The sequence below is a fragment of the Sturnus vulgaris genome, chromosome 2, assembly GCF_052056855.1.
Source record: "Sturnus vulgaris isolate bStuVul1 chromosome 2, bStuVul1.hap1, whole genome shotgun sequence".
NCBI classification, from domain to species: Eukaryota; Metazoa; Chordata; class Aves; order Passeriformes; family Sturnidae; genus Sturnus; species Sturnus vulgaris.
This window is the reverse complement of record NC_142244.1, coordinates 68,764,870-68,783,599: the sequence shown is the minus strand read 5'-3', so window position 1 is coordinate 68,783,599 and position 18,730 is coordinate 68,764,870. Positions and strand designations below refer to the sequence as shown.

The window sequence follows — 18,730 nt, the reverse complement described above, 5'->3', positions numbered from 1 at the left end:
ACTTTAAATGGAGCATGCGGTTTAGATCAGCTACAATGAATTTCCTTGGATAGTGAGTGTTCCTATGAATCTTAAAATACTCTTCACTCTGCCTTTTGTGGTTCTACTGCCATTTTTTTCTCAAGATTATCAGAACAGAAATAATTGCTTCCATCCCTTCTTAAAGATGTTTGAGTTCAAGTATGAAAGCAGTTCAATAGGGAATTTACCTATGCATACTCCTAATCATTCATATAAAAATATTCCCCTTAAAAATTTGACAAGGAGCTCAAAATATTTTCCTGCATCTTAATTCACATAACTGCAAATGTAAAATAAAATATGATCATTATTTTTGCAAGCTAAAAAAAATTTTCACTACTAAGTTTATGAGCTATGAAAGACTTTCAATTGGTAATTTTTAAGGTATCTAATGTACTTTTCCCTACATTTTTCAGTTTAAATATCTTCCTTCTACTTTATGCTTTTTTTTTTTTTTCCCTCAATACGACAGCACTCTAAAGTCACTGTAACTCTTTATCCAGGCTGGCTTAGACTAGTTCATAGGGTGTGTAGGCAAGTCACCCTAGTGTAATACTGGAGGAACACAAAGGTGTATATGGTTTTGTCCTCCTCTTTATGTTCTATTACTTTCCAAATAATTCCATGAGCTGATTCCATGTTTCAAAACTCATTAGTTCACTTTTCTCATTTTGTTTCAGTATGTTCGTCTCATTGTAGATAACAACATATCAGCATGGCTCTCTCTCACTCACTTTCTGAAGCTAGCTCGGGTCTCTTGCTCAGGAAATTTTATAGTTAGAGATGTTTCTTTGGAGTTCCTTCAGAAATTGCTGAAATTAAAGAAGAAATTACAAATAGGGCACTGGATGTTCTACATTCATGAAAAGGAGTAAGACTCGTTTGTGTATGAACAAGCAATCAGGAAAGACAGGTTGAGGCACCTTATATCTTTATTGCCAGAAGGAAGAGAAATGTATGGAGAGAGTAAATAAATGGCCTGGTCTCTGTAATACAGTTTTAGGATTTCTGCTTTAGGTTCTATAATAATTCATGCTTAATGAAATACTTTAGAAGAATAACCGAACTTTTTTCAGTTTTAAAGTAATTGTGATTCTTCTCATATCAGTTTAAGTTTGCTTAGTCTCTGCCTTCTGTTATGTTGGGATTTTCTTTTTTTTTTTTTTTTTTTTTTTTTCTTCTGCATTTGCTTGCTACATGCTTATCAGCTGCTTACATTATTGAAATTTTGTTTCTTGGGTAGGTACTTTCAGATCTTTACTTCTTCTCTTTGATAAGTTAAATAGCTTGAGCTCATTAAATCTTTCACAGTCTTTTTTTTTTTTCCTTTGCAGTTCTTTTTTTCTTTCAGATGCTCATCATGAGTAACATTTATTTTTGCCCCTGTTTAAGCTTGCATAGCCTAGGGTTTTTGGTAAACAATGGTGGCGTTTAGTGGGACTGTAGCGATGTAATGAAGTATAAAATTTTGATGGAGCAAAGAGAACTTTGTTAATAATACAATTGCTGCAGAAACAGGGGTGACACTCCTCAAAATGAGCGAAATTTTGTTAATTTTGCTGGCTTAACAGCAGTAAAGAGTGGCAAAAACTGAACTGTAATGTGAGGTACCATTTGCCTTAGTACTCTCCAAAAGCAGGTCTGTTCAGTAAGAAGATGATATTTTCCAAGTTATGTCTTGGAATGAAATTGTTATTTAAGAATTGATAGTTGTTAAGGTATGGTGCTTTTAAAATATTGTGTACTATGTGACTTTTCTGCAGAAAAGTCAGGGTCCAGTGATATGAGTAATTATAAGAATAACACTTTTAGTGAAAAATCTCTTTAAAGTATTTTAAATAGTTCCTGCTTCCAGAGTGAAAAAGGAGTGATTTGAGATAGGGACATGAAGTACAAACAATATCTGACTTTTCAGGTCTGATCCTTTAACTGTAATACACTCATGCTCTAGGGTACAGTATCAGACTTTTCAGGATCAAACAGCAATGAAGGACCAGTGTTCAAAAAGAAAAAAAAAATCTTTAGTCTGCTAGCAAATAGGTCTATTAAGTGTTAAACAGTGTAAGATAAAATATATGATTAAGGACTCTTGACTACAGCTAGAGCAACCCAACAATTAATTGAGATGGTTGAATCAAGCCCAAGAAATAGTCCAATAATAGAACATTTTCAGAAATTAATGGGAAAAAAGGTAAGAAAACATCTGACTAATGCATGGCATCCTCAAATGAAAAACCAGATACAGTCTGTAAGCAAGCTGCAGGAAAGAGCAGATTTTGACTAAGCAATATGTGGATGCAATCCTGTGCAATGTGCTCTAGGATGACCCTGCTTAAGTAGGGAGCTTGGACCAGATGACCCACTGTGCTCTTTTCCAACCTGACCCATCCTGTGATTCTGTAACATGTTTATGCCATTCAGTTATGTTTATGATGATAGTTATCTTAAAAGATACTAAGTTTATATTTGTTAAGATTTTAAACTTTTATAGTGGGTTATGGAATTAGAATTTCTTATTAAATTTCTGTTTGGTTTATTTGAATTCTTACTGGTACTTGTTATTTTTTTCTCAGATGTTGGCTTTATTAAAGATATTGAAAGATGACATTATGACATTTCTGAGGTGTAGAGGAACAGGGGGAAGGAAGGGTTATAGCTGTTAAACATTAAGATCTGTATCTCCAAATTTTGGTCCATTGATTTTGTCATTGAAGATGGGCTGTTTATTCATTGGTTTGTAGAGTCTGACCCAACTTAACTGCAACCATGAAATTAACAGTTTTCAAGAGAGCTTGGGGTATATGTAGGTTTTGTGTAAGCAGGAAATCATCTCCTTCATCCCATGGAGGTTAGCCAGTCTGACACCCTTCAGCAAGAAGGTTGTAAGGAGGATCCAGGGAACAACAGACCTGCCAGCCTGACCTCAGTGCTGGGGAAGGTCATGGAACAGATAGATTATCGTGAGTGCCATTATGTGGCATGTACAGGGTAACCAGGTGATCAGACCTAGCCAGCATGAGTTTGGGAAAGGCAGGTCCTGCTTGACCAACATGATCTCCTTCTATGACATGGTGATCCACTTGTGGTGGATGAGGGAAAGGCTGTGGGTATTGTCTACCTGGACTTCAGTAAGGCCTTTGACACTGTCTCCCACAACATTCTCCTGGAAAAGCTGGTAACCCATGGCATGGACAGATGCACCCTTTGCTGGGGTAAGAGTTGGTTGGATGGCCAGGTCCAGAAAGCTGTGGTGCATGGTGGTACATCCAGTTGGCATCCAGTTACCAGTGCTGTTCCCCAGGGCTAGCATTGGGTCCAGCCCTGTTAAATATTGATGATTTGAAAGAGAGAATTGAGTAAGTTCATAGATGACACCAGCTTGGAGGGGGAGTGCTGATCTGCTGGAGGGTAGAAAGGCTCTGCAGGGGGATCTGGACAAACTGGATCAATGGGTGGAGGCTGCAGCTGGGTCGCAACAACCCCATGCTACAGGCTGGGGGAATAGTTTCTGGAAAGCTGCCCAGTGGAAAAGGGTCTGGGGGTGCTGGTTGACAGTAGCTGAACATGAGCCAGCAGTGTGCCCAGCTGGCCAAGAAGGCCAGTGGCATCCTGGCTTGTATCAGCAGCAGTGTGGCCAGCAGGGCCAGGGCAAGAATTGTGCCCCAGTATTTGGCACTGGTGAGGCCACACCTCAAGTGCTGTGTCCAGTTCAGGGCCACTCTCTGCAAGGACATTGAGGTGCTGCAGTGTGCCCAAAGAAGGGCAACAGAGCTGGTGAAGGGTCTGGAGATCATGTCCTACGGGAATGGCTGAGGGAGCTGGGAGTTTTTGGCCTGGAGAAGAGGAAGCTCACAGGAGATCTCCCTACAACCCGAGGGAGGTTGTAGTGGGCTGGGAATTGGCCTCTTCTCCCAGGCAGCTAGTGAGAGAACAAGAGAACACAGCCTCAAGCTGTGCCAGGGTAGCTTCAGGTTGGACATAAGGATGAATTTCTTCACTAAAAGGGTAGTTAAGCCCTGGAATGGACTGGGTAGGGCAGTGGTGGAGTCACCATCCCAGGAAGTGCTCAAGAAACAGCTGGATGTGGCATTTATGGTTCTGTGTTTTAATTGACAAGGTGATATTCAGTCAAAGGTTGGACTTGATCTTGAAGGTCTTTTTCAACATTAATGATTCTACGATTCCATGTTGTTTGTGGAATATACAGTTGGGCTGTTTACCCATCCTGGAATAAATAACTGATTTTGCTTAGTATTTGCTCATCGGTACCTTGAGTTGCACCACCATATTGCTTTCTGATAGCATATCTGGTGATGAACAGCAGCAAACCATGCTCTTGGCCCAGGAAGCTGTTTCAGCTTATGTAGTACAGGTCTTATCCCCAACAGAACGTAATTGTTACTGATTCACTTGCTGCATTTCCTACCTGAGTTAATAGTTACTAGAGACAGTTGTGCACTTGGGAGGAATGCCCTGTTGAGGTTCTCAGTGTGTTTTCCAGAAGAGCTGTAGTTCAGGTTCAGACTTGAAATGGGCACATTTATTTGAATGAAAGCAATGTGAATAGGGTCATAGAAAATGGATTATGGATTATGCTGTATCCTTTCTTCTACAAGTGAAAGCTTTGTGTTGAAGGCAAGATTCTTGAAATCCAACTATAGGGTTTACAGTCTATCTGACATGAAATTCAAGAAAAATAAGATAAATTAGGAAAAAGTTTTGGTTTTTTTCAGGGATTTTTTTTTTTATTTTTTAAACTGTAAGGTCTTGTAATAATTTTAAGAGCAAGTTCTCCAAAGATTATGAGAGAAGTGAGTCACATACAGGCTAAATCTGTTTTTCTAGTCTGTAAAGACACAAAAATTTGTGTTCCTTTTGAAACTTAGACTTTTGTATTTCATGCTTAGAGCATCACTGGAAGAATGTGCATTCGGGGAGCAAGAATTAGTGATAGCACCCATGAAAAATTAGCCACTAATAGGGTATGTTTTCACAGCACAAGGTAAGTGTGACTGCAGCAGGAGCCAGTAACTTTGCCAGCATTTGTAACAGGAGCAGTGGAGGTCTGGCAGTGTGGTCTAGCAGCTTGAGTATTGTCCCTTTAAAAGCCTGTACCAAGCACTACAGTTGCCAATTCCTGATGAAGGCAGTGCAGCAGTGTCTTCACTAATATTCTCACCTATGCGAGCTAAATTAAAAGTGAGATGAATGCTCTGATATAACCACATTTTCATTTTATGTAGATCAAGACAGGCTGCAACACATTTCTGCTAGACAAGGTTAAGAACTCTCCACTGTCCCTGAACAACAGTGTTCTAATTAAACAGGAATATGGTAAGCAGGTTGTTTCCCGGCTCAGACCAGCTCAAAATTAAACTTTTTTTTTTCCCCTCTTTGGAAGGACTAGTTTTCAGTCGGACAATTATTCAGTGTCTTACTACAAATTCTAGTGGCTGTATGGAGGAAGGGGTGGCAGTACTTGTCTTGGAACAGGAGGAAGATAACACTGTAAGTTGGTGGCCTCAGTGTAGATGAACTTCAGCTGTTGTAGAAGCACATACTTAGATTTGTACACTTTTAGGCAGCTATATTCCTGTTATGGTGTGTTTCGGGCTTTTTTTTTTTTAAGTGAAAGGAAACCTGAACAGTTAGTAAAACATCAGTCCTGAACATCATCTCTTACGTCTAATGAATATTTAACAACTTTCTGCTATTCAGATTTAGAAACCAGGATAAGGTAACTGATAACAAACATTGAAATGCCATGGAAAAATATTAGTTATTGAAAATCAACTAGACTAGGCTAGACTAGGATTCCAGTTTGGAGAAAACTGTGTCCTAAGGATAGAAAGGTAGGCTAGACAACTGGCATTTATTCACCAGAGCTGGGATTTTGTATTATTAAGCGTAAGTAAAGATGGGTTGTGATTAAAATAAAAAATCACCAGCAATGCTGACAAATTATTTTTCGTTTGATTCACGGCGAAGTTTCAACCTAACTAACCAACATATTGAGGTACAGCAGGCTCATGAGATGAAAGAAACTTCCTCAAGACATGTGAAATGTATTAAAGATCCTACAATGTCAGAGAAGGAATCAAGTTTTGAGAATGCCAGCTATGAAGCACGTCTGAAGTTGGTGTCCCCAGGAGTACAATTTTGTAACTCCCATTTAACAGTCTTTGATTTTTACACCAATCTTCGCATTTGCCTTCTAGAGAATCAAATCGGGAGAAGATGCTGATCATGACCAATATCTCTTAGAATGATTTTTTACTGCTCTAGCAGTTATTAGCTGTGGAATGAAGCTATCAGTAGAAGATAATTGTTCATACAGTGCATTCCATTATTCTCTCACTGGGTGAGAATAACATAGGAATAACAGCTGGAAAGCCAACCCAAACTCTGTGTTCATAAGTGGAAGATGACACTGATGCTTCAGTGATTTTCATGCTCAGAAGACCTATGAGTCATGTATTTCATCAGATGTATGAATAGTCTCTGTCTGTGCATAGGGGCCACCAGCCTCCTGGACATCAGGGAGCTGGTTGGTGATGCCTGATGTCCTGGGGAGAAGTGGGAGGCTCTTGGTGTCCTGACTGTGCCAGCTTATTTCGAGTTCAACAGCACCACCAGTCTCTGCAGCTTGGAAAACTTCAGCACTGTACTCTCGTAGCATATAACTTTCCTCTCTTTGGCCTGTTAGTTTTTGGTAGTTATTTCTCCATCCAAAAGTATGGATTTTTTACAATTGTATTTGGTTTTAGGAAAAAAATGGGCTATTGTTGCTCTATTTTCATATTTTCATTTCTATGTCCAGTCAGCTGTGTTCTCCATGTCAGGAATTAAGTTTTTTCAGTGTAGTTTTTAGGTGCAAACTAAGATAGTACCTCTGTGTTACTGTTGACCTGGCACTTACTTTAAATGGTTCCCTTCCCTGTTCTTACCAATGATTCTGTCCTGTGCGTTGTATTGACTGAATTCTTTCTTTAGCCGTCTAAACTGCTACAGTGAAATATTTGTATTTAAAAAGCAAATACCACAACAACAAACCAAGATCCAAATCCAGACAACTCAACACTTTTCAGACTTTTAGAGTTTTTTTTCCCTTTCGTTTCATGCATTTGACTTTGGAACACAGCCAGCCAAACAGTTGAACTAGTGTGATTTATAGCAAGGGATGAGAACCTTTAGATGAGTAAGAACTGGAGGTAAAGGGAAGGAATCATGGGGAAATATATGGAAAACCTCTTATAGTTGATCTGTTACTGACAGAATAATGACATGTAACAACAGCTTAAATGTCTAAAATATCACAGAAGGAGTACAGAACAAATTTTATGGCATGCTTTCTTATTCACCTTTAGAGTAATAACAAATTTGTGGTTATCATTATGGGGTGGCTGTCAGGTGGAGCATCTGAAAATCTTAACAGCTTCTAATATTTCAAACTTTTGTGATAATGACAGAGAAAGCATTAAATGTGCTGTATGCAAAGAATAGATTTTATGTTAAAACATATGGAGTTTCTTTTTCTTTACTTCTAGCTGTTGTATGACACATACACCACCAACTACCATTTTGAAAATATTGCTATATTTGTTCAGTAAAAATGTTATTTTTAAGAGCACAGATAAATAAAAAAATATTACTAAGATTATTACAGGATACAGTAGAAATCCAGGGTTAAATTTCTGAGGAAATAAGGTTTTGTAGGTTGACAAGAGGAGATCTTCCAGTCACTCATTTCAGACCAACAAGGTAAGAGACTTGCACATGGGGAAGTTACTTTCACGTAAGCTAACATATCATTTTAATGCTCTAGCTACTCCAAATTAACTTGCTGTTTGGAATTGTAGGACATGATTCAATTGCATAAACACAGGCATCTAGATGCATTTGAAAGGCCCTAGGGTATCTTATCTGTTTTACAGCTGCTGTTCAGAGGAGTGCAAGTCTTTCCCAGGTCTTTTGTCAAGTCTGCCAGCTTGTCTGCGTGTCTTGGATACTTCAGGGCATTGCAGATGGCACGAGGCTCCTGTATTCAGGCAGTCAGTCAAACTCATAGGGAAGAATTCAACTCAGGGTTTAGTCAATGGTGGATTACTTGATGCAGTCAAAGGAAGACTCATTATTTTAAGGCAGACACCTACGTTTGCTCCACTGAATAGCTTTCTAGCCTTCTTTGACTAGATCTTCTTTGACAATCATGGAGCTTAGACAACCACTTTCTAGATACCTAATTTTAGACACTCCTCTTTTACATGCAGTAGGTAAGAAGCTGCATAATATATTTTTAAAGCAGCATGATTGAGAGTGAATTTCAGTCCATTAGCCTCAGATATGTAAAGTTTTTTAATTTGAGCTGCACTCCCTTTATAGTCAAATGGAGAGGGATGGGCACCTCCAGAAAAGCCATTCATTTTCCTTAGAGTATATGGTAAGATAGACAAGAAGAATTGTTTTCTAGAGCTGCCACTCTTTATTCTTTTAACTATTGAAGGAGTCTTGATATGAGTTTAGACTAAGACAGCTATTAGATGTCTCAAGTTAGGGACAAATAATCCTGCTTCAGTTGACCTCAACCTAATTGCCTAAACATCAGCAGCTTGTGCCACTTGAGATGCTTCTGTGCCTAGAAGTGCTCAGTGTGAGACACCTGTAAAGGCAGATACAATGAGTGACTTTCAGGAGATCTGCTTTTTCTTAGGAGCCACCATAATAACCTATGGAGATTAAAATAAATTTACACGCCTGTTCAGGCAGCTGCATCCTACTTACATATCTGAATGCATATTTTGTCCAATGAAATGCACTGTAAATGCATCCTTTTTTTTTTCTTTTTAATTACTTCCCTGAATAAACATAGCCACTTCTCATCTGGCTTGAAATACAGTTTTATCTACATTGCCCCTTTAGTTATGCTCTCAAAGTGCTGTAGTCACTCCTCCATCGTTGAAATTGCTAGTCATAAGTAGACTGAAGCATGGCTGTACATAACAGCATGCAGCTATGTTCTGAGATGTAAGGGATAATATATACAGAACTTAACTTGTCTACTAATCCAGAGCATAGGAAATTTTGGATGAGTTTGCTATAATTTACTAATTTTTATTGGGCCAGACTGTTGGGATTGACATTCAGGCTTTAGTGTCTAGTGGAGATACACAAAAGTATATCTGCAGGGTAATCTGAGACAGTGATCAATCCAATAGATTAAAAAAAACCAAGATATGTTTTTGTTACTGTTTTGCATATTAATGAGCAAGAGGAGGTTTTGGTTTAAAAAAAAAATTAACAGCAAATAGGATGAAGGACGCTTAAGAGAAATATTCCTGGCTTTTCTGTTTTGTTACATGATTGTCCTTGGAACATGGAATTAGTTGGTTCATGACTGCAGATTGGGAAGTCTTTTTGTAGTTTACAGAATAAATGAATGAATGCATAAAACCTCTCCATGTCCCAGGATATACTGCAATGCAAAGGCTCTATAAGGACCTGGTTAGAAAAACTAATAAGTTATAAAAGTTTTTTTCATATTAGCAACTCATATTGACTTTTCATTTTGCAGTCCTAGGAATATGTACTTTGTTTCTAATGGTGTTCTCTGCATCCATTGGATATCTTACTTCCTAACTCCTCTTTTATCCAGCAGCCCTTGCTGATTCAGCATCGGTTTTTAGAGTTCACTTCTGAAAGTGCTTTTTTACTAAAAGGAGTACTACTTAGAAACATGCAGTAAGAATGTATTACTTAGAACAAACTGAAGTAATGATTGAGAAATGCATGGACTGCCAAACTAACTTTATCCTAGGGGACTTTTCTCAATTTTAATTGATTTTTTTTTCCCCGAGAATTTGTTCATCTTATTAAGCAAGTCCTTAGAGGAGTGAAACAGTAGGTTACCTCCTTGAGAGCAAAGGACAACCTGACTTATTTGCTACAATTATCAATTTGTCCTTATCTCCATGAAGTGAAATACTTTTTTTATCCTTCTGAAATAGCTTAACAGTGATGAATAAAACAATAAAGAATAGCTGGTGTTAACTCCAGCATGAGCCTATTTAATTTTTAAATATCAAGTGCAATATTGTGAAGACTGCACGTAATTTTATTTTCCTAAACCAGATATTTGGCAGGTGAAGAAACTGTCAAGCACATCTGATTGAAATGCTTTATTTTGTTGTCTTCACTAGAATATTGAACAGTTACATTTCCGGTAAAAAATTGTTACATGTTTAGCTGGAGCCTATCATACGAAGAAAGTTGTGGAAGTTTTGTGCATAATTCAATTACCCGATGTATTTACTCACAACTATCTAATATTGTTTCAAGTGATAGTTACCTTACTTCTACTTCCATTGAAAGTTGTTATGAAATGCCACTAGCTTGTGTAGGGAAAGTATATAGAGATATGTGAGGCAGCTGAACATTTGCTTCAAAAGACAGATCTTGCAACATTCAGATCAGTGCAAATTTTGCTATTAATGAGTCAAGTACTAATTATGACCAAATGGAAGTTTTTGTTACGCAGACAGTGAAATCGGGGGGAGGCAGCATCTGTAACTCTCTATTCAGTATCCAAAGTAGGACAGCAGGTAAGTAATCCGTGCTGCGCAGGGTGGGACCCAGGACAATTTGCTGAATTCCTGGCATAGCAGGGGCAAGTGAGAGGAAAGGTTGGCTCTTATCATCATGAACTTTCACTTGAGGTTGTACAAGGATGTCTTTGCCTAGGAATCATACCAAAGTCGTGTTTTGCTCTAGTTAACTTATCTTTGATAAATAATTTTTGAATATCTAAATAATATTAGTCTATTATAGGTGAAACATAAAATTACACGCTTTTATTGATGTTTAATTTTAAAATGCAATGGTTTAAAATGTGTGAGGAATAAGCACTATAAAAAGTTAGAGTTTCTTTTTAATTACATTGCTAAAAATATTTGTAGATAGTAAAGTTAGTGATGCTTTCCGTTAGACTGAATTAGATAAATGTATCTCAGAGCAAGCATGCTGAGGGTGGGGAAAGTAAAAAAATTTCTCAGTGTGCATTTATTTAATAAAGAAGAAAATGGTGCATTTATTTCAGTATCTGCAAGTTTCCTTCTTTGTGTTTTCTACTGTACTGTTTGTATACTGCCTGGTTCTTTCTGCTTCTCTCTTCGTTTTTGCCACTTTAAAACATTTTATAGATGTTTCCCAAAACTTGCATTTAATTCATATATGAAATATTTTCATCAGGGAATATTCCAGATATTTTGTTCCTGAAGTGCAAAAACATTTGTGATAAAAAGACTGCAGCACAATATGTAGTCAATAGTAGTGTGTTAAGTTTAGAAGAAACAGTGTTATTTCTATCATTAAGAGATCCTACTTTGGCATTTTTCTGTTTAGTTGTTCTGTCTGGTTTAGGCATCAGACTGAAGAGAAATTCTTGGAACCATTCTTAGAATGGTCCGTTTTTCTGTCTGAACACAAAACACAGAAATGCTTTCAAAAAGAAAAAAAAAAACACAAGCCCACAACAAACAACAACCCACAACAAGTGCTTGCAGAGATAATATGTAGTCTGAAAAATACTTATGTGCTGACAGCTATCCAGCAGTGTTGTCACAGCAGGAAGACATCAGTTGAAAAAACAGATAGCGACCTCAAAAAAAAAAAAAAAAAAAAAAAAAAAAGTCTGGTCAGCAGTGGACAGGGTTTCACAAGATTATAAATCACCCCAGGGTCGCTGTGTTCCCACCATAAAGAGAACATGGTCGTTTTATTGTAATCTAATAAGTGATGGGAGCAAAGGACAGCTCCAGTGTGTGTATTTGAAAAAAAAAAAGATCCTTGATTACAGTTTCAAAACTATACAGTTTCCCTTGCCATTGAAGTGCAGATTATGGGGGTTAAGGCCATTTTAGGATTGGATTACCTTTTTATAGCTGTATGTTATTCCCTTGTTCATGAATCAGAAAGTACTTAAATTAAACTGAACATTTGGGAGTAATACTAATAGGGAGTGTGGTAGTAGAAAATTAATCACTATTTAGTATTAGATGGCTAGCCAAGTAAGTCTTTGTTTTCAAGGCTTTTTTCACTGAATAAAATACCCCCCTTAATGAACTGAGGAGAATTTATATCTGGTGCTTTCCTTTCTTTTCCAAAAAGTTAGTTGTTGTGGTGACTCATGTGCGAAAGCAAGTTGATAGGAATGTATTTTTAATGTCAGATTTAATCCGTTTATTCACACTTTCATTGTAGAGTTTATTCTATATTGGGTAAAATTAGCCAGAGGAAATATTTGTTCTTTTTTGTCTTGCGTCTTGGGGGTCCACATTTGATACATCTGAACATGTTGGGCAGTAGCCTTGATGTGCACCAAGAAAAGTGAGAAATTGGATTTTTCTTCTTACTTTTCTGACTATTTACACCTTAGCCCCTCAATTCTTTTCCTATTATTTGGCTAGCTCTTCTGGCACCATTAATTTTTTTTCTCCAGAATCTTCTCAGATGTTTGAAGCTGCCTTGTGAGGTGAGTGGCTTCAGAAGTAGAGAGGTAGGGAGCTGAGCAGCAGGGCTTGAGATGGCTGAAGAGGAAGAAGAGTGCAAGAAGCCAGTAGGATGCTCCAGTGCTTCCATGCCTGTGTTCAGGTTCATGTCTGCTTGCTTCCTCAGTCTGCTGCAGCTATGAGCTAGTGACTCATTTTGGTGCCTACTGCCTGAATGCTGCTTCTGAGTAGACAACTTCTGTCCTTCTGCACTAAGGACAAGTGGCTGAGGTACAAAAGAGAAGCCAGACAGGCCCTTGTTTGCTCTCCACACCTCCCTTCTCAGACTGAGTACTACTGCTCTTAGCCCTTCTTGGTGGCTGTATTTTCTAAACCAAAAGCCAAGCAGACTTTTCTTGGCAATTGCTTTCCTTGATATGCCTTTTATTTACATAAATGCTACTGACACCCACTTTATTTCTGCTTACTTCCTACATCTACAGGTAAGGTTGGGCAAAGAATAGATGTAGTGCTTTAAGAGTGTAAAGAAAGAAAGAGGGTTCAGAAACTGTTTGCTCGGCAGTCTTCTCAAGCTCCACATTTTTTTTTGTCATGGCGTTTAATTCCACTTGCTCTAGCAGTTATCCAGATCTTTAAAAAGACAGAATTAAAATCAGAGTCAGGTATTTTTTTGTTGTTGTTGTTTCTTCTTCTTCTTCTGTGTGTTGGGATGCACCACACTAACTCCTGGCATGCATTCTGGCAGATGTGGTTAATTTACTAAATTCTGTCATCTAGGAAGCAGGTTTATATCATGAGGAGTCCTGGAGTACAGGGGGATGCTTTTTCCACAATGAATCTTGCATTTCAAATTTTCAAACTAAGGTGGATGGAAAAGTGTTTGTTTGCTTGTTTGTTTTACTTCAGCTCACTATTCTAATGATGTTCTTCGAACCTGTTCAGTGTGGTAGCTTTTCCAAAGGCCCAGCAGTATATTAAGTGCCTTCTTCATTCAGAAATCTCACCCAATCATGCAATGATTCCTGCCTTCTTTCTGGAACAAAATGTGAGTATTAGTATTCCTTGGATATTGGATGCTGATGAAGATGATGGTTTGTACTTTGACTCATAAATCAGTGAACCTCTGGTTCACTCCAGCTCACTTGTCTGTCATTGATCCCATGTTACTCCATGATTCTCACTCTCTTCATCTGTTTATATAGGCAGCTCTCATCCTGTATCTAATAGGACTGACAGCATCTCCTACTGCTGCTATCAGTGTCATTCCTTTAATTGAAAATGGAGCATGATTGATGTCTGTGCAGGTTCTGCTTCCAGTTGGACAGAAAGCTTTCCCTGCTTGAGTTTCCCAGCACATTTTTGGTAAGGAGAATAACACCACTGCAGTAATTACTACACCAAATCCAGTGTGGCGCACAGGGTATCTGAAGTTCCCATATTATCATATTAAAAGACAAAAAACTTACCAATGATGCAATAAAATATTGCAAAAGAATAAAGAATGAAAAATGTAGTTGTAGCTCTAACTTAACTTCTGCTCTATATAGCCATTGAACTAAGATCCTCCAAAGTAGCCGGTGAGTTCAATTTTTTTTTTCCAGTTAAAGGATTTTCAAATTTTTTTCCCCTTTAAATAGCTAAGTTTAAAAAATAAAAATAAAAAATAGAGTATTTTGAATAATTGAGTTGGTCAGACATGCTATAGTTAACCAAAAAGCAGGACGTTGCATAAAAATAATGACAGGATTCATGAGATCTTGTAGCAGGGAGAAGCATCTTCCATCTGGCTTCAGATAACAACAATGCCAGTTCCCACATAAGTCAAGCTATACTTGATATGTTTAGGAGAAAGGAATGAGTGAGTGGTTTTGCATACAATGTTTTACTCTTGCAAAATTACTCCTACTCTTGGAATAAACTACAGAGTGCAAATGCCAGGGTGATTTTTTTGTTGCTGTTGTTGAAGACAGAGGGTAGATTGGTTAAGGTAGAGAAACAAATGTAGTTGCTTTGATTTATCACTTGTGACATTAGCGTGTACTATACCGTTCTCCTGGAAACAAAATGGTTGCACCTGAGGACAGTGATATAAACACTACTTTGATTATTTGAAACAAACCATTAGGCTTTGATGAAAGAACCATTACTTTAGTAGACCTTGTACAGAGAGCGCATTTGGAGATAATGGATGAGCAGCCTACAAATTGCTTGCTTTGAATTTAAAGAAGTCACATGTTTGTTTGAACTTCATGGCATAAACAGATATCTAACATGAGCAAGACAAGCTAATGGCATACTTACAATGTGGTTGAAAAACACTCTTGCAAACTTTACTTGTAATACTTTAAATACTGCATTTTAGAGTGCATACTAAAAAAAACAACTGTGTAGCTGTAAAGTATGCAATAGATTTATATATTGATGTGTATACAACATACACATTTGTATATGTATGTATTTGTAAACTACATACCTGTATTAAATCAGTAAGTTCGATTTCTTTGTATTTCCTGAATGTTTTAATTATGAAAATACGTATTTTAGAGTATTATGCAACCAAAATGTTTCTAAAAGGTGTCAAATTTGAGTCTGTTTAACAAATCTGAGTCTATTTTGGAAAGCCCAAAAAACATTTAAAATATTTGTACTGTTGGGTAGATTTTCTTTGCTATCTCATAAGTGATTATGTAGAAAGTTTTTTCCTTAATTCTGTGTATGGTGTCTTATGTTGAGCTGATCTCTGTGGGCATTTTTATGCTTTAAAATAGCTCAGTTTTTACTGGATCTTGATTGCCCACACTCCACCATTTTTTGGTGTAGTCTTTTGGGATAAGCCAGCTAGTTCCCTCTGGGAAAAAAAATACAATTGTAGTCCTGGTGATAGTCCACTCTAGAAACTATTTCCCAAAGGCACTACAGACAAGGCAACATTAGGTTGATTTCTTTCAATCCACCAACACTGTGCCAGAAAACTGCACTTTCTCATAGGACCCTGCACTCTCATGCAATTTCCTAAATTATGTGATACCTACCTCACACATCAGCTGTGATTTGGAGATGGAGAAAATTTCCTAAACATCCCACCAATAGGACCTATACTTGCAGTATTTAAAATACTTTGATCTGCAGTGGTGGAATTGGTTCATCCCAGTTTATGTCTGCATTGCAGAACTCTCTGTCAGAACCAGTGACCAGTGATCTTTCGTGTGGTAGTCAAGGAACTGGATTTTTAAGATGTTTTACACTTCGTTATAAGTTCAGAGTGGTCAGAAGAAGCAAACTGTAGAAGTTCCTATGTTGCACCATTGGTTGTGAAAGAAATACAAAGGATGGCTGGGCTACATGGGTATTTCTGCATGGCAGACATGTAAATCTAAGTGAAAGGATACAGAGTGAGTGAGAAAGCCTAAAATTGTACAATAAATTCACAGGCCCTATGTGTGTTCTGCTTGTAATAACTACATGGTTACTGGGAAGGGGGGCAGTGCTGCAAATTTCTGCAAATAGTCTTTATCTGCCCAAGCATTTAAAATGAAGATTTTAAATAACAGATTATCAATTTATGTATTAATTATATATACTATCACTGATATTGCCAGACTTGAGTGTCCCCTGTACTACTCTCCTGTAGTGTTTCCTCAAATAACAATCTAGCCTTAACTGCTGCTGGAGATGGAAGGATAAACAAAAATTGAGAAGATTACTCTAAACTCTTATGACAGCCAAGGACATCTAAAGCCTGAATGATTTACTTTTGCATTATGGTAGTCATGTCCCAGGGTCCTGTTTCACGTGACAAGTCAACAAGCAGTAAAAAATACAGCACTTGAGTATCTGACTGTTTTTCATGTTTAATTTGAGGAACAAAATAAATACTGGCTGTATACTGTATACAGACCACTGTGGTTATGGAATACTGAGAATTGTACAGAGTAGTGGACCATATTTCCATTGTCCATAAATTGCTTGATTGGAGAATATGAGCTCTCTTTTGTCTGTTCCATAGGTATCTCCTTGATTTATGAAAACATTTCTCTAGGGCTTAAGCACAGACATGGCACTGTAGTCTAAGCGGGTCTGTCTTGTGCATTTTGAAATGGTTGCGTTATCCTGCAAGCCTGGAAAATGTTCAGTATTAACATCTTAAGCAGGTTACATTTTGTGAAACAAATATTTATTCTACCTAACTATTCTGAACTCTTTATAAGACTGCTAAGTGACCTAAAACCTTTAAATAATTCTTCTTTAACAACTTTTATTTCTTTTGAACTTCATGTATTTAGCTACCATTTCCTTACTCAAGCTTTTTGTACTTAATCTAATTGATTTTATTAGGGGTCATAAATTGAGAGCAAACTTTCATCTGCTGTGGATACATCCTTTTAACTGTAATACACCCCACCAACTACTTTTGTCTTGATTAAGGACACATTACCAAGCAGTTGTAGGGCTTTTTAGTTTAAGTGAGTACTTTTTTCATTGGTAGGTTGTGTTCATTTAAGAACTTATTTTAAAAATGCTGTTAACTATTTGCAGCTGTTAAATCAAGAAGTTTTAGAAATAGTTTTAATGAAAATGTATAAAAATATATAAACCAGTAAAATTCCTCACTAGTTTAATAACCAATGCATTCACGACATTTTTGAAAAAAGAATTTTCATGTTTCTCAGCCTGAATTCACATTAATAAGTTGTTATTCATTGAATTAGGTATTATGTCAGCAGCTGAATATTTTTCTATGGACTAACTAAATTAACTATATTTTGTTTCTTCTCTGACAAATAATAACAGTGAGATCCATATATTCCAAAGCAAAATGGTGTATGCATGAGAAAAATTAAGAGAGAGGTGGTTTTGACTCCTATTCCTGCTCAGTTTAACTAAGTTAATCACTTGTCTTTTTATGAGATCTTTCTCAGCTTGATGGCCCTCTAAAGTTCCATTGTGAGCTTTTAGTATCATTATGTGCATGCTGTTTGGATATCAAGGGGTTTTGCTAACTGATGAAAAGCTTTTCTTCAAATTCAGTTTTCATACAGTGACCCATAATATTTTTTCTCATAAAGTTTGTGAACTCTGGTGATGAATTTAAGCAGGTTTTAAAGATCGGTTTTGTTTTTACAGCTTGAAAAAGTCAGTGCCCATTTTAATCAGAACAACAACAAAAAAAATCTAGTTATGTACTGCCCAGGAAATGGGTAAAAATAAGCTAAACATGGCAGTAATGAGGCTGGCTCTTTCTAATGTTTCTGATTTCAGTTAATGAGAAGATATTTAGCTTTTTCTGAGCTGAATATTCCCAAAGAAATAATGAATTGTTTTCCCACATAAAAGACTATATGTATGCGTAAGTATGTATGTATATGTGAATTAAAGCAGTCCTACAGTTGCATGTCTTCTTACTTGGATCAGAAGCTTTCTTGTATTTCTTTAGGGACTGCAAGATGAGAGCCAGAGTAGGGCATTATTGGTGGAATTTTTTCATTCTGCAAAGAGAAAAGTGACATTTGGGGTCTTTTGTGAAGAAAAGCATCTTCTGCTTTCTTCTGCCTGGAAAATAATAATAAACTGATAACATCTTCCTGCAAAATGTTGTCGTGCCAGCAGACCATTAGCCACTTTATCTCCAGGAAAAGTTTTTCTGGAGGAGCTTCCCCTCTCCCACCCTCAAAGTATGGTGTCTAAAATGACAGGCTAATTTCAGATTCAGCTGTGATTGAGCACATGCCAATTTTTACATGCTTTACATAACTAAAATAGAGCTGTCTTTAGAAATCTGTATATTAGGGAAATGAGCTCTAATCAGTGAAAGCTTTTTTCATAAGTGGGTATATTCATATAATTTTTACTTTTTTCAAACATGTAGCACTTAAAATTATATTAGGAAGCTTACAGAATTATTACTACATAGCTCACAGCAGCATATTGGAAATAATGGAAATGATAATTCCGTTATTTTCCTAATAGATAACCACTGATATTATATCAGTTGTATAATCATTTTGGGTCTAAAATGTCTACCTTTCATCTGAATAATATTTTTAAAGATGGAAGAAAATAAGCTCCTCTAAGTTTTACAGATATAGAATGCTGTTGTAAAGTTTGACAATTTTCCTTTTTTATTTATTTAAACAGCCAAAATTAAGTAAAATTTGGGATTTTTATTAAGGAATAATTTTTCATTGCTTGCATGCTCTACAAGCCAA

The 18,730-nt window shown here is 37.0% G+C and overlaps 1 protein-coding gene across 6 annotated transcripts in view; it reads left to right on the top strand.

Moving 5' to 3' along the window:
• DACH1 (dachshund family transcription factor 1) overlaps positions 1-18,730 on the top strand; it is a 353,085-nt gene that overhangs the window by 24,393 nt on the left and 309,962 nt on the right. The gene's annotated exons all lie outside the window — the stretch shown is intronic.